General features: G+C 36.9%; 2 long non-coding RNA genes across 2 annotated transcripts; both read right to left on the bottom strand.

Moving 5' to 3' along the window:
- Positions 1-7,182: 7,182 nt before the first annotated feature.
- LOC145807636 (uncharacterized) lies at positions 7,183-7,996 on the bottom strand. Its single transcript, XR_014350892.1, has 2 exons — positions 7,950-7,996; positions 7,183-7,311 (listed from the first exon to the last, which is right to left on the bottom strand). It is a non-coding gene; the product is annotated as an uncharacterized LOC145807636 (long non-coding RNA).
- Positions 7,997-9,315: 1,319 nt separating this feature from the next.
- Positions 9,316-10,141, bottom strand: LOC145807544 (uncharacterized). Its single transcript, XR_014350717.1, has 2 exons — positions 10,077-10,141; positions 9,316-9,439 (listed from the first exon to the last, which is right to left on the bottom strand). It is a non-coding gene; the product is annotated as an uncharacterized LOC145807544 (long non-coding RNA).
- Between the last annotated feature and the right edge of the window lie 12,680 nt (positions 10,142-22,821).

The following is a 22,821-nucleotide window of genomic DNA, read 5'->3' as shown; positions in this document are numbered from 1 at the left end:
AAGCAAGAAGAACTTATCCGGGTTCTTCTCATCTATTTTTACTTCCACCAAGTCTTCCACCGCTTTCTGATCAGCCTCTTTGCCGACGTCAGCGAATAGTTCATTACTTTCTGGCTCTTCCACCAAATGAACGTATCCTTTGGCAGCTCGGCTTCCATTTGCTGTGGCGAAGCACTGTTTTGACATGATCTGATCGCCATAGACTTCTTCAATTATACCGGCGTCATTGGGGAACCGCATTACCTGATGGTATGATGACGCTACCGAACGCATGGCATGTAGCCATGTTCTGCCCAGGATGATGTTGTAGGTGGAGGGGACCTTCAATACCCAGAACTCCACCTGTTTTGATACACTTCCAGCTCTGACTGGAAGGATTATTTTGCCGACAGGCCACTCTGGCATGGAGTTGAATCCAATCAGGGGAGAAACTGCAGGTGCCAAGTCTTTGTCTTGCAGCTTTAGTTGTTTGAATGTGTCGTAATACATGATCTCACATGAACTACCCTGGTCAATCAGAATCCGCTTGACGTCAAAATCCTTGACTCGGAGAGTGACAACCAGGGCATCATTATGGGGGCAGTAAATTCGTTCCAGGTCCTTATCCGAAAAGGACATGACGTTTGTTGCCTCTGTCCTCCCCTTCTTGATGGCGGGTTGGGAACTTAATACTTCCCTAAAGTGTTCAGCCTTCTTGATTGAACCTCTAAGCTCGCATACGCGCTCAGGTTCAAAAACTCCATGAATTACATTGATAATGCCTTGCGGTGGTGCGTCGTTTGGCATTCTGTTGGGTTGGTCATGATCTTGGGGGGCTGGTTGCGCTCCTCCTTCAATGTATTCGTCCAAGTGGCCTGCTGCCACCAATTCTTCTAAATGCTGTCTTAGGGGCGTGCAATTCTCAGTTCGGTGCCCTTTTTCTTTGTGGAAGGTGCACCGTGATCTGTCGTCGTAATTCTTCTGAGCTTCTCCAAGCTTGGCTGGCCACTTGACAAAAGGCTCATCCTTGATTTCGCTCAGAATCCGATATATTGGTTTTTTGAACACCGTGGTTATGGCAGTGCGAATTCTCAGCCATCTTTTGTCTGGGTCTTCTCCGTTATCTCGTCTGCCACGTCCATTTTTGTTACTTCGGTCCACCGTATTAACCTTTGCTGAGGTTTTCTTTTCTGGTACCGTGGCCGCACTTGTTTTGGCTTTGGAACGTGCGCCATCTTCTTCTACCCTGATGTGCTGATGCACTCTCTCCATCAGGGCTTCCATGGTGAGGGGTGGCGTCATGGTAATTGAATCCCTTAGTCGGTTCCCTACTGGTAGGCCTCTTTTATATTGCGCAATGGCTAGATTGGTGGGGCAGTCTCCAATCTGGTTGAATGTCTCCCAGTAGCGACTGTTGTAAGATCTGAGGGTTTCTTTCTCACCCATGTCGATGGAGAGTAGCTGGTCTATCTCCACCGGTGTTTTAGTATTTGTCCGAAACCTTGTTACGAACGCTTCTGCCAATTGGGCCCAGGAGGCTATGCTGCCCTCTGGGAGTTTTTCGAACCAAGTCAAGCCTAAGTCGCCCAGACTTGATGGGAAGAGTATGCACATTAGGGCCTCGTTTCGCCTGTACACAGCCATGACTTGGCGAAAGTGGCTCAGGTGAGAATATGGATCCGTCTTCCCTTCATATGTATTGAACTTCGGCTGAAGGAAGCCTGATGGTAGGGGTGCGTTTTCGATCGCTGGGACAAACGGCGAGGTCTGTAGTCTTGCCAATGCCTTGTCCGTTGGTTCGTAGGCCGGTCGCGGTATTGGCATTCCAACCTCGACGCTTCCGTGCGTCCGAGGAGCCAACCGTTGTAAGGCCGAAACTCGGTGTGGATCCCTTGCCCTGGCATCTTCCTTGCATCGTGCTTTTTCTTCTAGCACGGTTCGTAAGTCGGATGACCTGGGTAGGTCGGTTTGTCTGGATCTTGTTTGGTGTGAATGTGAAGGCCAATACGTGCTTCCTTCAGTGTATGATCTTTCGGATCTCGTCCTCTCAGACCTGGAGTGACGAGTCCTTGAAGATAAGGAGTGAGTGTCGCCTGTCCTGAGGCTTCTGCTCTCTCCTTGAGAGGGTGTAGTATTCCTACTACGACTTTCTGAGTGGCGAGGGGGCGTCTTGTGCTTGCGCCCCTCTCCTGTCGCCACATCTTTGGTCTTCATCTGGCGTTTCAAGGCCTCCATGTCCGCCGCCATTCTCCGAATCAGTTCATCTTGTTCCTTTACGCGATCTTCCAGGGCTTGAGGATCAATCCTCCTCCTTTGCCTGTCGGGACTTTGAGAGTGACGAGGGCTGCCATTCCGCCTTCCCCTGCCGCTCCTCCTGGGATTATGTTGCTGGGGCTCCAAGTCCGCCATGGGAGGGACAGCAGGTAATCCCTCACGCCTTGCGCCCCCTTCTGGAGTTAGTCCGTCGACGGCGGACTGCGGCAAGTCTTCAATGTGTGCCATTGAATGAGAAAAGGAGAAGCTTAGTCAAGAGGTTTTTGTTCTTGTCTGTTCTTCCCACAGACGGCGCCAATTGTACGGGGAGGAAATAATTCTCCTCGTATAATCCTGTTGACCAAGTCCACGCTCCTCCGTACGACGTCGCTTTGTCACCTGAAAACACAAACGTGAGCTAGCCGGCGGGTGTGTGCCGGAAACCTCTCCGATGCCTAAGTCAGAAAACTTGAAAAATAGACAAAGCTCTAAGTTCTCAGAAAGATCGTGTTCAATTACCTCCTCCAAGGTGATGTTTGTAGGCTTTTATAAGTTTCCCGTGGCACAATCCTAGTAGGACTTGTACTTCTCCATGCAGAGTCCTCCTAGGATTCATTCTCCTAAGGATAATGCTTATCCTTTTACACCCTCCCCACTGCTTAAACCAAGTGGGATGGTTTTCTTCATGGCCGAACTACCACATGGCCGAAATAACACGGGCTATGCTGAGCCACAGAGAAGGCCGAACTATCCTTAGCTCGGTCTTCTCCTTTAACTCATTACTTCGGCTGTCCCTGTTCAGCCTTGGTGTGCTTAGATCAGACTTCCAAGTAACAAGTTTTGACCGACCTAACCAGATTGTGTCATGACCGGACTAACTCTGAAACCGGTCCTCCCAGAACATACTGCGACCGGACTAACTCTAAGACCGGACCTACTCCGAGTTGTCTCTGGATCGGAGTAGCCTTACTCTTCCTTGGGCCGAAGCTACTATCTCTTCTTGAGCCGGAATAAACTCACCTCCTTGGGCCGAAGTAACTTTGTCTCCCCAAGGCCGGAATAACCTTGCCCTCTAGGTCGGAGTATTCAGTACGGCCTTTTTACGCAGTCCTACGCGTTTTGGGCCTTAATGCCCAACTCTCAGCTCGGCCCAATTTTTCCCAAAAATTACCCTCTCACCACCTAATCCTAATGGGATAGTTGGTACTGCCCTTACCCTCCAAGAATTAATAACCCTTGAAAAAAATGTAAAGCAATGTTGTGAGAAACTTGAATGTGAGAGAGATGTGAAAGAAGCTTGAAGAGGGGTAGAATGCTTGTGGGGGCGGATAAACGAATCAAATAAGTAGTTAATTATTTAAATTTGTTTGATAATTTTAATGAGTTTTAAAATTTATTTAAATTTGATTCGTTAAATTTTTTAGTCAATTTTAAAAGAGGTTTTATCGAGTCAAGCTTGAGTAATTTGATATTTAATATACTTTAAGCTTATTAAATTGAGCTGAACAAACAATTGATTGTTTAAATTTGGTTTAAAAACTTAACGAATTTTAAAATGTGTTTAAACTTAACTTATTTATTTAATGAACCAAATTCGAACGAGTTTTTAATAAGGCGATGAACTATTTGGTTTGTTTATTACCTCTACATGTGAGGAGGAAACATTGATAAAAAAAAAAAATTTAAATTACATAGATAAATTTTATTCTAAGTATGATATACGTTACACCGAATTCAAATCAACATTGTGTATTTCATTTTTTATGTTTAGTAGTTATAAAATGTAAAATTTTCGATATAAAAGTCTCTTTGTTCCCTATATTGGCTTTTATATTCTATATAAATGTCGTGTGTGACATTCATTCCCTATATTGGCTTTTATATTCTATATAAATGTCGTGTATGACATTCATTCCTTATATTGACTTTTATATTCTATAAAAATGTCGTATGTGACATTTATTCCCTATGTTAACTTTCATATTCTATAAAAATGTCGTGTGTGACACTCTTCAATGACTTTGCTGTCAGATTTTATCAGTGCTGTAAGTAATTCCCATTTTTCATTCTCTAATGGAGCTGTTAAGCATCAAATTTGAAATTGGTTTACGTGTAAGTTGTTAACGTTATTGTTAATTGTAGAGTGTGAATTAGTGAGTGGGAGGAAGAGAGAGAAAGAAAGGGAGGAAAAGAGAATACTGATAGTTGGGGTGGGTGTTGAGGCCCACTGTACTTTTAGTATTATTTATTTATTTTATTTATTATTTATATATTTATATACTTTCAACACATCTTAAAACATTTATTGTACTCCTATTTAGTATGTTTGGTTTGAATTTTTTGAATTAAATTTTTTAAAAATTGAGTTTTTTAATTTTTGTATTTTTTTGTTTCTAGTGAATATTTTTAAAATTTTAAACATTTTTTTTTTACTTTTTTAGATGTACCTTACTTAAATGTATCTAAAAAGTAAAAAAAAAAATGTGAAGAAATGTTTAAAAAAATTAAGAAATACATAAAAATACAAAAAATGTACTGAATTCTTGTATTATTTTTTATATTTTTGATATTTAGTGAATTTTTAAAAGATTTTTTTTATAATGTTTTTACTTTTTAGATGTATTTATGTTAAGTGTGTTTAAAAAGTAAAAGATTTGCATAAAATATTAAAAAAATTCAGTAAAAACAAACAAACACGAAAAATAAAAAAGTAAAATTTTCTAAAAACTATTTTTAGAAAAATAGAACCAAACATACCCATTCACTTTTTAAATTAATAAATTTTTTGAGCCCACACCTTTATTACTTTTGTCGTATAAATATACACAAAATTAACATATGCATTGGAGATGCTACTAGACATTCTAACTAATTTGCCAAATTTACCCGAATTGTCTGCAAAGGCAACCCACAAACGAACAGAACTACCTAACAAGCAAAACATAAATCAAATGGGAATTTCTCAATTTTATTTTTATTTCTCAACTCCCACTACAATGTGTGAAAGGATAAAATGTTGGCCCTAGCTTAAATTAATTAGGCAATCGGCCCAAAAGAAAGAGGAGACCCATATGAGCTTTTTAAAGAGCCTATTAGAAGTGACCAGCAGTAAACTGGCTCATGGCTAAGAGCATGAGGAGCAATGAAGAGTAAAGATCTCTTTCTAGAAGGAAGATTCGCAGAATGTAAGAGGAACGTCAGATTCATCTTCATTTAACGGTGGAAACATCAAAGCGGCAAATGCATGAGTATAGGTCAGGCTTACTGGACGGTAAGTCCATTTGATCAACCTGATCCAATGAATACAACGCTTAGCAAATTGGCTACTAGCATTTGACATTATCTTAGTTGTCCATAAGAGGGTGATCCAACGATCAAATGCAAAAGCAACTTGGCCACTTGTCCAACCAGATCTAGGTACGGGCAGAACCCTCAGATCAAACATTGATCCAATGAATGGGATTCAAATTAGGAAAAACTATAAAAGGCGAAGTAGAGGAAGCAAAGAGGACAGACTAGAGGTAATCTAATAACCTTTTTTTAAATACAAATATTCATGGCTAACCAATATTCTGACTTGACTGTCAGAGGGTCCTCCCGACCAACCCTGGTTGGGGGTGACAGCTGATGTTTTGGTTTCTTTTGACCAAGTAAAATGAGGGACATGTCATCTCGCTTTCCCTATGGAGAAGAATTCTACATTTTACAATTGGCACCGTCTATGAAAATGACGAGAAGATGAGTGCCCATCCGTCTCCAGAAAAGATACCAAGTGATCACCAAAATACCTTTATAAATAATACACTCGGCCAAAATTTTGGCCACGACTCAGAAATGGCACCAATAGATTTAGAGAGAGTAACTCCCCCTCTAGATGATGATAACCAGCAAACCTAGCTTGTAGATCGGCTTGTAGCTCAGGTCGAGACCTTCAAGGAAGAGCTACGAATAGCTCGGAGGGGACCAGAAGCCCGAAGCACCTTTCCATAGTTGAATCAGAAGAATCTGACGACTCAACGGGGTATAAGAATGGCTTCATAGGCTCGTTAATCGTTAATTGGCTGGTTGGACTCTCCCAAGAGCAACGATAGCAATGGTCCTTCCTCCTAAGGCATTTCAAGAGCCTTAGCAACAAGAATGAGGGCAGGAGAGACGGGAATAAGAGTAACCTGATGGAGGAATTAGTCTATTAAAACTTCTATTAATCGAAAGACAGTACCTCTAAACCTCTAGACAATTTGAAAGGTTGACAGATTTATACCCTATGACTCATTCTGACGAATAGTATTGACCGACTAATGAGCAGAAAAAAATAAGAAGAAATGTTATTCAGCATAGCCGAAGAAACAAAACGAAAGTTTTTTTTACAAGAATTAATCACCTACACTTAGCGTTCGGGGCACAGTGGCAACACTGCTTGCAAATAAAGGGGATGCAAACTCCCAACTCCCCGAAACCATAATAACGTCTTATTCCTCTACTGAAAAGACCCAGGAAGTATCCGAACAAGAGATCGATCTCGCTCGCAATTCTTGGACACTAAGAAGAAAAACAGCAGTCTGGGATTGATAAAGGCTATAGGTTGTTCATAGAAAGTACCTTATTAACGATCTTGAAAAAAAAATGTATTAAAAAGAAATAGCAAGATGCCATAATGAAAGAGAATCTCACGCAAAAAGGGGTGAAGGGGAAATCTGACTCCACTCTCTACAATGGCTGAAATAGCCATAGAATTCTATTGTTTGAAGGAAATAGTAATTGTTATTAAGATTGGGGGGGCTTCTATGATTACATTGGTTGGGATGCCACTGATGGTACGAACGTGTGTCACGACCCGCTCCCCGTACCCAAGGGTTAGGCATCGTGATGGCCAGTAACCAAGGTTACCTTCGGCCAAATCTTTAAACAATTTAATAAACGCAAGCGGAAGAAATATTTAAATAAGGGTACTAAAATAATCATTGGAGCGTCTATTTTTATTACAAAAGGTATTGACCAAGAAGGCCGATTTTTACATAAAAAAAATACATCAATAAAAGTGCTTTGTGCCTACTCCACACGCTGGTCCCGACATGTCACCTGAAAGTGGTAAAAAAAACTAGGAGCTCATGGCAGAGTGAGAAATATTATACTAAGAGTATAAGGCATAAAATTCACCATGGATAATTAGTTAGGCCAAAAGGAGCTTGATACATATAATACAAAAATCATTTGATATATATTTCAGATCATATAATATGATAATCACTCTACAACCATAACCACGGTACATCACTAAGTGCCAAGCACTACACTGGTCAATGGATCCACGACAAACACTGGACCACAAAGTGGTCAATCACTAAGCCCATGGTTATTTCAGTCCCCCAAGGCATAGGACTCACTAAGCCAATGGTTATTTCAGTCCCCCAAGGCATGGGACTCACTAAGCCAATGGTTATTTAAGTCCCCCAAGGCATGGGACTCCCGTGGTGGTACTTACAAAACATATTTTCATATAAGGTCATAGCCAAATATTCTTTAAAAGCAAAACACACACATCCATGGGTTTCCTTTTAAGCGAATAGGGTTCAGAAATAAAACCACGTAACTGAAACCTTTATAAAACATAACTTTTATTAATATACTAATAAAATATAACTTTTATAAAATAAATTTTGGTAAGTCAAAACATACATAAAATACATTTTGAAGACTCAAGGTATAATATAACTCACCTTAACTTTAATACCTTACTCTTTCTTTTCATCATCAAAAACTCTTTCTAGCTTTCACTATTCTTTCCTTTCCTTTCTCTCCTTTCCTTCTCACTTTCTTCTTTCTTTTCCTTCTTTCTATTTCTTTCTCTTCTTTCTCTCTTCCTTTCTTTTTCTTTCTTCATGCCGTTTCCTCTCCAGGCGCCTCCGTATTTATAAGGGGAAAAGGCGCTACGTGACAGATTCAGTAATAATTATATAGATTCGTTCTTACCTTTAATAGATATTTAAGATAATTACTTTTTGATTCAATATTTTAATATAATTATATAAATTGATTAATTCTTAATTAAATTACACATTATCACATATTAATAGAAAATTAATTAATTATTTTATTATTATATCCATTATTATTATTATTATTTATATTTTGACCCCTAAACTTTTAATAATTATATTATTTTACAAAATTACACATAATAAATTATATATTTTCCGAACTGAGATTAAATAATATTAGTATAAATTCTACAGAATAATTAGAAATCTGGGTCGTCACAATCTTCCCTCCTTTTAAAATTTCGTCCTCGAAATTTGTCATATGTAAGCTATCCGCTGCGCACTCTGATATATATATATATATATATTAGATGATTAATCTGATAGAAAATAGTACCTCAAAAAAAAACTTTACCAAAAAAAAACTCACTGTCTAATTGTTAAAAATTGGTTTGGGCAAAAATGAGAAATAATGGGCGACTTTAAAAACTTTTCACTTGTTTTGTTTATGATGAGAACACAATGACAAAATAATATGCAAAAATTGAAAAATTTGAGATGAACTTTTCATTGATGGACAATAATTTTAAAACTAGTATCTTTAAAATTTGAATCCACTTTAAAAAAAACATCAAAATAAAATTTTTTTTTTGACTACTGAACTGAAAATTATATATATTTAATTATATTATAATTTTGGTAGATATTTGAGCCCGACATCCTTCTTTTCTTGTCCTTTTTTTTTATTACTATAACAAATATAAATTATGTCAAATATCCTTCAGAAATTAAGCACAAAAAAAATTTATTATATATGTAATCATATAAAATTATAATATAATTAAATCGACGAACAAAATATAATAATTCGGTATTAATTACCCGTTATCCCACTTCTTAAATGTGCGTGTGTCCTATGCTCCAATGATTTTTTTTTTTTTTTTTTTTGTTATAAACCATTGCTCTGATACCATTTGTCACGACCCGCTCCCCGTACCCAAGGGTTAGGCATCGTGATGGCCAGTAACCAAGGTTACCTCCGGCCAAATCTTTAAACAATTTAATAAACGCAAGCGGAAGAAATATTTAAATAAGGGTACTAAAATAATCATTGGAGCGTCTATTTTTATTACAAAAGGTATTGACCAAGAAGGCCGATTTTTACATAAAAAAAATACATCAATAAAAGTGCTTTGTGCCTACTCCACACGCTGGTCCCGACATGTCACCTGAAAGTGGTAAAAAAAACTATAAGCTCATGGCAGAGTGAGAAATATTATACTAAGAGTATAAGGCATAAAATTCACCATGGATAATTAGTTAGGCCAAAAGGAACTTGATACATATAATACGAAAATCATTTGATATATACTTCAGATCATATAATATGATAATCGCTATACAACCATAACCACGGTACATCACTAAGTGTCAAGCACTACACTGGTCAATGGATCCACGACAAACACTGGACCACAAAGTGGTCAATCACTAAGCTCATGGTTATTTCAGTCCCCCAAGGCATAGGACTCACTAAGCCAATGGTTATTTTAGTCTCCCAAGGCATGGGACTCACTAAGCAATGGTTATTTAAGTCCCCCAAGGCATGAGACTCCCGTGGTGGTACTTACAAAACATATTTTCATATAAGGTCATAGCCAAATATTCTTTAAAAGCAAAACACACACATCCATGGGTTTCCTTTTAAGCGAATAGGGTTCAGAAATAAAATCACGTGACTGAAACCTTTATAAAACATAACTTTCATTAATATACTAATAAAATATAACTTTTATAAAATAAATTTTGGTAAGTCAAAACATACATAAAATATATTTTGGAGACTCAAGGTATAATATAACTCACCTTAACTTTAATACCTTACTCTTTCTTTTTACCATCAAAAACCTTTTTAGCTTCCACTATTCTTTCCTTTCCTTCTCACTTTCTTCTTTCTTTTCCTTCTTTCTTTTTCTTTCTTTTTCTTTCTCTCTTCCTTTCTTTTTCTTTCTTCCTACCGTTTCCTCTCCAGGCGCCTCCGTATTTATAAGGGGAAAAGGCGCTACGTGACAGATTCAGTAATAATTATATAGATTCGCTCTTACCCTTAATAGATATTTAAGATAATTACTTTTTGACTCAATATTTTAATATAATTATATAAATTGATTAATTCTTAATTAAATTACACATTATCACATAGTAACAGAAAATTAATTAATTATTTTATTATTATGTCCATTATTATTATTATTATTTATATTTTGATCCCTAAACTTTTAATAATTATATTATTTTACAAAATTACACATAATAAATTATATATTTTCCGAACTGAGATTAAATAATATTAGTATAAATTCTACAGAATAATTAGAAATCTGGGTCGTCACAATCTTCCCTCCTTTTAAAATTTCGTCCTCGAAATTTGTCATATGTAAGCTATCCGCTGCGCACTCTGATATATATATATATATATATATATTAGATGATTAATCTGATAGAAAATAGTACCTCAAAAAAAAACTTTACCAAAAAACTCACTGTCTAGTTGTTAAAAATTGGTTTGGGCAAAAATGAGAAATAATGGGCGACTTTAAAAATTTTTCACTTGTTTTGTTTATGATGAGAACACAATGACAAAATAATATGCAAAAATTGAAAAATTTGAGATGAACTTTTCATTGATGGGCAATAATTTTAAAACTAGTATCTTTAAAATTTGAATCCACTTTAAAAAAAACATCAAAATAAAAATTTTTTTTTGACTACTGAACTGAAAATTATATATATTTAATTATATTATAATTTTGGTAGATATTTGAGCCCGACATCCTTCTTTTCTTGTCCTTTTTTTTTTATTACTATAACAAATATAAATTATGTCAAATATCCTTCAGAAATTAAGCACAAAAAAAATTTATTATATATGTAATCATATAAAATTATAATATAATTAAATCGACGAACAAAATATAATAATTCGGTATTAATTACCCGTTATCCCACTTCTTAAATGTGCGTGTGTCCTATGCTCCAATGATGAAATTTTTTTTTTTGTTATAAACCATTACTCTGATACCATTTGTCACGACCCGCTCCCCGTACCCAAGGGTTAGGCATCGTGATGGCCAGTAACCAAGGTTACCTCCGGCCAAATCTTTAAACAATTTAATAAACGCAAGCGGAAGAAATATTTAAATAAGGGTACTAAAATAATCATTGGAGCGTCTATTTTTATTACAAAAGGTATTGACCAAGAAGGCCGATTTTTACATAAAAAAAGTACATCAATAAAAGTGCTTTGTGCCTACTCCACACGCTGGTCCCGACATGTCACCTGAAAGTGGTAAAAAAAACTATAAGCTCATGGCAGAGTGAGAAATATTATACTAAGAGTATAAGGCATAAAATTCACCATGGATAATTAGTTAGGCCAAAAGGAGCTTGATACATATAATACGAAAATCATTTGATATATACTTCAGATCATATAATATGATAATCGCTATACAACCATAACCACGGTACATCACTAAGTGTCAAGCACTACACTGGTCAATGGATCCACGACAAACACTGGACCACAAAGTGGTCAATCACTAAGCCCATGGTTATTTCAGTCCCCCAAGGCATAGGACTCACTAAGCCAATGGTTATTTCAGTCCCCCAAGGCATGGGACTCACTAAGCAATGGTTATTTAAGTCCCCCAAGGCATGGGACTCCCGTGGTGGTACTTACAAAACATATTTTCATATAAGGTCATAGCCAAATATTCTTTAAAAGCAAAACACACACATCCATGGGTTTCCTTTTAAGCGAATAGGGTTCAGAAATAAAACCACGTAACTGAAACCTTTATAAAACATAACTTTTATTAATATACTAATAAAATATAACTTTATAAAATAAATTTTGATAAGTCAAAACATACATAAAATACATTTTGGAGACTCAAGGTATAATATAACTCACCTTAACTTTAATACCTTACTCTTTCTTTTCACCATCAAAGACCCTTTTAGCTTCCACTATTCTTTCCTTTCCTTTCTCTTCTTTCCTTCTCTCTTTCTTTTTCTTTCTCTCTTCCTTTCTTTTTCTTTCTTCCTGCCGTTTCCTCTCCAGGCGCCTCCGTATTTATAGGGGGAAAAGGCGCTACGTGGCAGATTCAGTAATAATTATATAGATTCGTTCTTATTCTTAATAGATATTTAAGATAATTATTTTTTGACCCAATATTTTAATATAATTATATAAATTGATTAATTCTTAATTAAATTACACATTATCACATACTAACAGAAAATTAATTATTTATTTTATTATTATGTCCATTATTATTATTATTATTTATATTTTGACCCCTAAACTTTTAATAATTGTATTATTTTACAAAATTACACATAATAAATTATATATTTTCCGAACTGAGGTTAAATAATATTAATATAAATTCTGCAGAATAATTAGAAATCTGGGTCGTCACAACGTGGGCCTAAACTCTCAGGGCTACTCAGTAAATAAGCATATTTTCCTATTTTTACAATGCTAAAAATCAAGAGAAATGGAGGGTAAGAGTACTTACAGTAAGCAAGAAAAAAAAAAAAAAAAGGCCCCAAAAGTTTTAGAATGCTGAAATAGGAACATGTGTTAATGCCTAAGAATGTTTTAGTGGGAAATGCTGTCAAGGAGATATCACAGATATCGATGTAATGATTCAAACCCCTATTTGTGTAAGAAAAGGAGAAAGACGCACTATTCAAATGCATATGTCACTTCGTTTAAATAACATGCCCTCACATTTAAATGCAAAGTACTGATGAACATTCAGGATGAACAACACGTGCCTACCTTATATAAGCGCATTAAAGTCAGAGTCCTTAGAAACAAACCCTAAATACCTCTCTAAGGATAGTACATCGGTAGGATGTTGCTAATCTCTTACTTAGAGTAAGGAAAAAGCCTATGATGGTTTTCTATGAAAACCTATCTAAGGGACAATACATCGACAGAGACAATACATCAGCAGGGATATTGTCAATCTATTATAAGGAACAAACCTATGATGATTTTTTACAAAAAACATGCCTAAGGGACAGTACATTAAACATGTCTAATGGATAGGACATCGGCAGGGATATTGCCAATCTCTTGCTTAGAGTAAGGAACAAGACTATGATGGTTTTTTTACGAAAAATCTGTCTAAGGGACAATACATCAACAAGGATATTGCTGATCTCTTGCTTAGAGTAAGGAACAAACCTACAAATGGTTTTCTAGGAAAAACCTATATAAAGGATAGTACATCGACATGGATGATGTCAATCTCTTGCTTAGAGCAAGGAACAAACATACAAATGGTTTTCTATGGAAAACTTGTCTAAGGGGTAGTATATCAGCAGGGATGTGCCGATCTCTTGTTTAGAGTAACAAACAAACCTACAAATGATTTTCTATGAAAAACCTGTCTACAGGATAGTATATCAGCATGGATGATACCAATCTCTTGCTTAGAGCAAGGAATAAATCTACGAATGATTTTTTGTGAAAAACCTGTCTAGAGGACAGTACATCGGTAGGGATGCTGTTGATATCTTACTTCAAGTAAAGATCAAACCTACGAATGGTTTTCTACAAAAAAAAATGTCCACGGGACAATACAACGGCATGGATGTTGCCAACCTCTTGCATAAAGCAAGGAATAAACCTACGATAATTTTCCTTTTTATAAAAGGCCATACACGCATTAAAAGAAAGGAAACATAATACATAATGAAAAATAATAATTCCATTATATATATATATATAAAAGTATCCACAACATTTTAAAAAAAAGATTAAAATATAACATAAGTTTTCATTCTTCAGTTTGCAGAGGAGGAATCTTCTAGTTAGCATCAGGGACAGCTTCTTCGTTGGGTTTCTCTAGAGCCTCAGGGCGGGGGTAGGGAATGTTTGGCATCAGGTCAAACCTTTCTGGAACCTTAGCTGCAGAAAAAGCATCCATCTATCCATCTTCGAAGAGAATGTTCTTCAATTTGATGAATTTCTCATCATAATTGGTCATTGCTGTAGCTCGACTTTTTGTGTTCCTTTCGGATACGACTAGCCTTACAGTTTAGACTCCTGTGGTTCTAAATTTGATTTCACAAGTGCAATGTGAAATAGATAAACACAAAAGAATCCAAATCCGACAAATCTTTCGAAAAATCAATTTTGAATCAAAATGTCAAAAATGGACTGCTTTGCCAAATATAGAGTCGCCACCTAAATATTTTGAGAAATTTAGGAAACCCATGACTCGTGCCAAAGGCCACGTGTCCGTCATCACCAAGATTGTCTCAGCTCGGGAACTTTGGTACGAGAGGGGAAGGTCATGAATTGAGCACCCTTACTCGCCTGATCAAAGATCGGCTTCTACTAATCATGATGTGATTCTTATTTACATTATATGCTTTTGTTCTGCTTATTAGGCTAACATTACTTTATGATGCGCACATAAGTATAGATTAATTTGTAAAAATTGGAACTCTTTGATTCATGTTTGTTTGAAAATTGTTTCGAATATATGCCACTTGAAAAGGTGATCTCATATGTACATTACTCAAATTATTCCAATTCAAGCAATTAGCCTTCATCCACAGGCATTCAAGCAATTTATCAATTAAACAATTAGCCTCGTGGCAAGCATGCTAGACATGGCAACAATCGCACGCATGCGATATGCTAAAGCACAAAAATGCTCACCTCGTACTCCAAGGCAAGCCAAAAGAAACAAAATGAGTTAAAAAATATGCATGCTCCTAGCTAATGCAACACATGCAATGGTGCAACTAATAGGCTCGGCTACAAATTGTGACATGTGAATCAATTTGATAGCATGCAGTTTAAACACGTTTTCAACGAAGTAATAAACGACAATGCTTTGTTAGAATAATGAACCAAGCCTCGATGCATGCAAGACAAGTGAATGCAAACATGGAGTATGCTAAAAATAAACATGATGCTCTAAACTACCCATAATAAGCAAGTAAATAAAATGGAGAAATACGTGGGGTTGGAAGACATACACATTATTACAAGTTTGGCCCTCGCACAAGAGAGTTCGAATAAATGGACTAGCTAATTAATTACCTAATTAACTAACTATTACAAACCAAATGAATAAATTAACTACACTAGCTAAGCTACTTAACTAATTATTACAACAACAAAATTTAACTAACTATTCTAGCTAATTAAATAAGTACAACTCCAAAACTAACTAGCTATTCTAACTAACTAGTTACAAACTCGCTACTCCAAGCACAACATACTACTATTGTAACATCACTTCACGGATCTCGAGAATTAAGGGATGACTCATGTATGGATGTGGATTTTCATCCTATAATGCTCTCTGTTTTGCTACCGGAATGCCTCTGTTGTGCAGTTGAAAAATTGCACTGTTTTTCACCTCAGTCTCTACTCTGCGCTGCTTTGCTGGAAAAAGGACATTGTCTAGCTAGAAAAAGTGGCCGACAACCCAGAAGTAGTGGCCAACAGGCCACTACTAGTGGGTTGCCGTCTAGTAAAAGTGGTATGCCGGCCACTGATGTTGGTTTTTCCCTACAACAACAGAGAACAAACAGAGCACAAACTAGAGTATTTTCAAGGGATGTTTGTTCACCTTGCCTCTCCTTATCAGCAAACAGGTCAAATGAGGGGTAAGCTTGATTCGCAAATCATCAATCGACGCAATTTCATTGCGTTATGATTTACGAATCAAGAGACACAATTTTAATAAATGCATAACAAAAGACCAACAAAATCTCCTCCTTATCATGGATTGATCAAGTGAAGTGGTTGACCATAGAAACTTAAACCATTTTATCATTTAACAAGTATGAAATGACTCGAGTCTCCATGTGTTCAATTATCGTCCGATTGAACACCAAATATAACACCCCAAAAATTTATGCAATAAAGATAACTCATACGTGGAATAAATATGAGAAATAACATACTTTCATACATCAGAGTTTACTGTTTAACAAACCATTAAATGCCATGCAGGCTTACATCTTTCCAAGTCATTACTTGGTTACACAAATTGAGTCTTGCTCATTTCATCTTAAGCCCTTGGCTTTACAAATACCAACAAACACACAACAATACATAATTTAGAAACTCTTGCTTCCCGAAAGTCCATCCACGCTATTACCTTGGAGGAAACATCTCATCTGCACTTGAAAAATGGTATTCCCATATAGGGTGAGCCAACAGCCCAGTAGAAATAATCTAACACAATTTATGAAGTTTAGCAAAGGTATAAATACCACGTATATAAACAATACCGATATGGAAGCATCCACAAGGCCTATATACCCATATGCCACTGAGGCCAATCTTATTCCATTTTCCTTCAATTCATTACCAGTTCATATATATATACCACTCAATTCATGAGTTAAATTCATTATCTTTCAACAACCAAAATGAGACTACAACTCAATGGTTTTCCAATTATGTAAACATACACATAAACACTTCAAACTTTGCCATTTTACGGATATTTTGTCAGAAGAAACCAGCACCCATTTATATATATACTTTCGGGTCTTTCACCCAAGACACTCCTGCCAACTTGCTTTAAATGGAGTCCATCCCCTTTCTTCTCCCCAAACAAATATACATATGCAATGTATTTAAAAACATAATCATATATGGAGTACATCCCCTTTCTTCTCCCAATAAACATACATATACAATGTATTTACAACATGGTCATATTCAATGACACCAACAATAGATTAGCATTAAATCACTTAATCCTCATACAATTTCTACAACAATCATAGCTATCTTCCATCGATAGCCTAATACAATTATTTCTAAGATATATTCAGGCCCCGTTTGGGGACTTACTTTTTTAGCCAATTAGCTAAAAAGTTACTAAATTAGTCAAAAAGCCAACAACTCATACCAAAAAGTCAAAGATTCTCTTTTCTCTCTACTTTTTGCACATCTTTTCGTAATTAGCCAAAAAGTCATCCCAAACATACAAGTTTTTTTTACCTACCTTTTTAGCCAAATAGCCAAAAAGTTACTAAATTAGCCTGTTCCCAAACGAATCGGATTTAATAGTTTATTCAAAACTTCCATAGGTGAGATAATACATATCCAATATCACCATCTATAACAATAACCATCCAATTTAACATATTCAATGTTAATTCTAATTATTTATACAAAATAATCATTTTATCATATTAACCCTTTTTCCAATATTGGCTCAACCACCCAAAATCAACTATTTTGGTACACCAAGATCTTATTTTCAAGCCTCATACTCATTTAACTCATATTCATCAAAAACCCATCTTTTCATTTTACACCCAAATCTTAGATTTGTCCAAACCACAACCAAATCTCATCATCTATACACAATAGCAAATAACTAAGCTAAAAACCATACTAGAGTGTAGAAAATCCCTACCTCAAGTGTAGAAGAAGAACAAGCAAGATCGAAACTCCAAAGGTAACGAAATCAACTTTTACTTGGATCAACACGAAGCTCTTGAAGCCCTCTACCTTATTCTCCAAGACACTAGGGTCAAGAACACAATGAATGTAGATGAAACCTTAGGGAGAAGGTGACTTCTAGAGAGAGAGACTGCAAATTTAGGGTTTAGGAGTGAAAAATGAGATAAAAAATGTAGCAAAACGGCGCTGCTGTGTACTAATGTAGACTAGGCTCGCTCGAGCAAAGGAATGCTCGCTCGAGCGACCAGACACAAAAAGGTCGCCTCGCTCGAGCGAACAATGCAAAGCTTCAGGTCTGCAATACAGAAGCATGCTCGAGCAAAGGAATGCTCGCTCGAGCGAAGAACACCAACCTTTAGGTCTTACAGAGACGCAGACACACGCTCGAGCGCAAGAGTGCTCGCTCGAGCGAAGAAACATTTTCACAGAGCTCGCTCGAGCGCAAGAAGCCTCGCTCAAGTGAAGAAGCCAAAATCTCTGCAACAACCATTTATACCAAAAGACAACCAACCTATTCCAAACTCGCCCAACAAGTCCCAAAACTCAAATTCAAAGAATTAAAGGGAGGAAACAAGACATAAATAACAATATACACTCACGGAACCTGAGTCCGGAACCCAATAAAGGTCGGGGTAAAACCGAGATCGCTATACCAAATCACCTTATTATCTTGCATCACTTTTAGTCCCAATTTATTACTCCATTCTAATTACCATCCATTCATTAGTTCATTTAAGTCCAATAATGAGCTTTAAATCCTCTAATGGAAAGGAGCATCAAACAAAAAGTTGTTTTAGGCATGAGAGAGACACCATACCGTTGGTAATGAACCCCCCAAAGGGATTAAACCATTAAGCACGATACCTCTAATTTAAGCTTAAACAAACAATTAGTTTGAAACAACCTTCAAAACAAAAAAGAAAAAGCCAAGAAAGGAATGAGGTTGCAGAGGTGATTAGAGATGAAAACAAGTATAGAAAGTAAAAAATAAACATTATCAAGTCAAATAGGTTAGTGGCTAAGGCCTAAACCACTAAGCCTATGAGGACCATTACACTGTAAGCATGCTATACAAAGCTCAAATGCAATGAACAACTAAAAATAGTCCTAAAACAGTCAAAAACAGTGCTGGACTTAAGACAAAAATAGCTAAAACAATATGCTACAATATGGAGCAAGTTAAGTTAGTAAGTAAGCACGAGGAGGGGAGGTTACCCACTCCATTTTTGGGGCTTCAAAACATGATTTTAGTCTCTAAAAAACCTCTAAGATTCAGTAGTAAAAAGCTCAAAAAATTAGAAATATGGGAAACACAAGGGCAAAGGCTTTAGAAGTTAGGTGCAAAGAAGGGTGATCCACCCCTCTACCCTTAATGGCCTTAAACCACAAGTTTCAGCCCAGAAATTCAGTGCAAAAAACAATCCCAAAATAGTAAAAAAGATGGCAAATAAAGAAAGGAAACAAGTTAAGAATTATACCTCTTGAAAAGGGATACCCTTTTTGAGTTACAAACTAACAATTACACACCCTCAAGAGCTAAACGCAAGCTCAAAACACCTTAGCACAAATACCACAAGGTTTGGTTTAGAGTGTACAGGCAAAGAGTGAAGAACTTGCAAGAGAGAGAGAGAGAGAGAGAGAGAGAGAGAGAGAGAGAGAGAATTGTAGAAAGAAAGAGAAATTTTTGCTCCCAAATTTTTCTAACCTTTAAAACAAGAGAGGAGGTCATCTATATATAGAAAAACAAGAGACTACCTCAGAAATATCTATACAGACACGTATGAACTGGTGTATGCATCTGTGGAAACAACTGGCAAAAATATCTGAAAAAATACACAAGTGGCCGGCAGTCCACAAATAGTGGGTTGTCGGCTACTATAATGGCTGGCAGTCCACACTAGTGGGTCTGCAGGTACCAGGATGTTTAGGTTTGAAAAATTGTTACTTTGGTCCAAAAACAAGGCAAGAGGTTCATAGGGTTTTGAGGCTCAAAGCTAAGGCACTCTGCTGAGGACTTCGAGCATTTGACAAGCATATACAAATTCATCATTGGGTGCGTAATCGGTGGCGCCTAAGTCGTAAGGGCGGTAAAAAATGAGGTGTCTACAGTTGCCTTGTTGCATCTTTCATCCTTCGCATCTTTAACAGTAGCGTCATGAGTTGCTTTAGACCCATCAATGGTGGCAGAGAGCTGATCTTCCTTCAAGGCAGTAACCTCTTAAGCTGAAGACTTAAATGCGGCGTCCACTGTTAGAAGATTCTTCTCCATCTTCACCACCTTTCTATATGAGGTAGCAAACTTGAGCTCTAGCTCCTTTACCTTTTTGTTCTGTTTGTCCCAAGAGCTATTTAGCTTATTGGCAGCCTTTGTCAACCTCTTATAGCGAAGCATGGCTTTATAAGTAGAAAAAAGGCCCTACAAAAGAGACATGAAATCAACACTGGTAGACAGTTGTAGAGAGGAGACAATAAAATAAGCAAAGAATAACACTCACTACCAAGGAAAAATGTAGAGCCTGAGAGAAGACGGTTGTGTCTGATTGCTCATTCAGTCAACCAATATCGATTGGGAGAATAAAGTTGCAAATGACTGTAGCACCTACTTTGGTGTTCCCCATTGTCAAATCAGTATTCGTGAGTTGCCAATCTTTTAGAGACGACATAAGGATGATCAGGGACCCGACAGTGGCTACCTTAGAGGTGCCAGCAATAGAAGATACAGCAGTAGGAAGAAAATAGTCAAATCAGCTCTTCTTATGAACCTCTGCAGCTTGATTGGATGGGCACTTGCCCGACCTCCACTCAGTAGATATGAAAGTAAGACTCTCAGTAGTAGCAACGACAAGAGCAGAAGAAGCATCATTCACCGCCACAATCGGCGATTGTTGATGATAATCAAAGGTTGTTGAACCAAAAACAGTTTGAGAAACGGAGGACAACCCACCTTCTTTTCGGTGCTTCCTCTCAACGACGATCTCCACAAATTTATTCTACAACATGTTATCAGAGACTGTAGCTTCAAAATCAGCTGATTCTTCTTGAGGATTTTCCTTTTCGGCTACTAACTCTTTAATGTTCTCACAAAGATAAAGAAGAACGTAGAAATCGAAACCGACGTCATCTCTGAAGGGGACGTCGTCTGTTGATACTATGGTGCCGCAATATGAGATGTAGGAGAGGAGCACGTGAGCAGTACGACCTTGATCTTGTTGCTTTGGAGGGCCTCTGTATGCCCAGACTTGTTGAAGAAGAGGGATGTTGACTTGATCTTCCCACTCACTTGGGTGAAAGAAAAATTTTGAGGCCGGAAAGAGGGAAACAAGATAACAGTATCAGCGTAAATCCCACAAAAAGTAAATTCATATGCAAGAAAGATGAAAACATTAATCTGGTCGGCTAATGACCTTAGGGATAGGTCAAACCCTATTAACGCCAAGAGGAAACTCCCAGTTACCCTATACTATTGCAACCATATCGTTGACACCCTTACCAAAATTGAGAAACATTTGAACTAATTGGCGTTTCGCTGATCTGGGCTTGACATAGAATTTTGCTGTCTTTTTGGTAACAAGGATGAAATTGTAATAGGATATAATATCTTGGAGGCCTAGGTTTACTCCTAAATTGTTGTTCAAGGCAATACCTCTAAGAATAGGGTGAAGAGGAAATCAAACTCCTCCCTCAACAATGTCGATTAAGGGCCATGGAATTCGCACATTTGACCCTTCGATGATATCGTCATCGTCAACAAGAAGATGGATGAATACATCATCAAGAATATTATGGAGAATTCTAAATTCCTAAATATTTTCTTCAGACTCAAAGAAACGCCTGAGACAATTCATGGCAACTAGAAAGTGAAAAGAGTAACTACAGAGAAATCATAAGAGAATGAGAGAAGATGAACTTACAAAAAAAGTAGACTGATACTTCAAATGGTGGAGAGAGAAAAAGGTGCATCTAGATTTTTGAAAGGATTGCAAGCAAAGTGATGGAAAGTAAGGGGCACTTCCTATTTAATGTGTTAGAGGTGAAACGGCACCTAAAAGGACGACATGACGAATGTCATCATTAAAGGCGAAATCAAAGAACATGTGTTATAAATGAAAATGGTTTGGCTCATTATCTAATCAGACTAATGTCTTTGACAACCAACCCAACCCAAGTCAGCCACCGAAGAAAGGCAATTGTAGAGGGATAAAATGTTGGTCTAAGCCTAAATAAATTAGGCAATTGGCCCAAAAGAAAGGGAAGGCTGATATGAGCTTTTTAAAGAGTCTATTAGAAGTGACTAATAATAAACTGACGCGTGGCTAAGACCATGAGGAGCAACAGAGAGTAAAAATCTCCTTATAGAAGGAAGATTCGCAGAATGTAAGGGAAACGTTGGATTCATCTTCATCCAACGGTGGAAATATCAAAGTAGCAAATGCATGAGTATAGGTCAAGCCTACTGGATGGTAAGTCTATCCAATCAACCTGATTTGACGAATACAACGCTTGGCAAATTGGTCATTAGCATCTGACGTTATCTAAGACATCCATAAGAGGACGATCCAATAATCAATGGTAAAAGCAACTTGACCATTTGCCTTACCAGAACCAGGTACAGGCAAAACTCTCAGATCAAACATTGATCCAACAGATGGGATTCAAGTCAAAAAAACTATAAAAGACGAAGCAAGTGAAGCAAAGTGGATAGACCGAAGGTAATCCAAGAACTCCTTTTCAAATACAAATATTCATAGCTAAATAGTTGTCTAACTTGATCGTCGAAGGGTCCTCTCGACCAACCCGGGTTGGGAGTGATCACTAACGTTTTGGTTTCTCTTGACAGAGTAAAGGAATAGACACGTCATTTCGCTTTCCCTATGGAGAAGAATTCTACCTTCCACACAACGTATACAAGTTTTAGAAATTAATTAATCTTTTTGTTCTTAAAAGTAAAAGTTTTGTTGCAACAAACATTTGGGGACTATTTCTCGTTGTTGTGAGACTAGTCATTAAAAAGTCATCTTGAAAGTAAAAAATATATATTTTTAGCAATAAAATTTTGAAAATATCGTTAGTAAATAGACTTTTAGG

The sequence above is a fragment of the Camellia sinensis genome, chromosome 14, assembly GCF_055761805.1.
Source record: "Camellia sinensis isolate YWXY chromosome 14, ASM5576180v1, whole genome shotgun sequence".
Lineage (NCBI taxonomy): Eukaryota > Viridiplantae > Streptophyta > Magnoliopsida > Ericales > Theaceae > Camellia > Camellia sinensis.
This window is presented reverse-complemented; position numbering and strand designations above follow the sequence as displayed.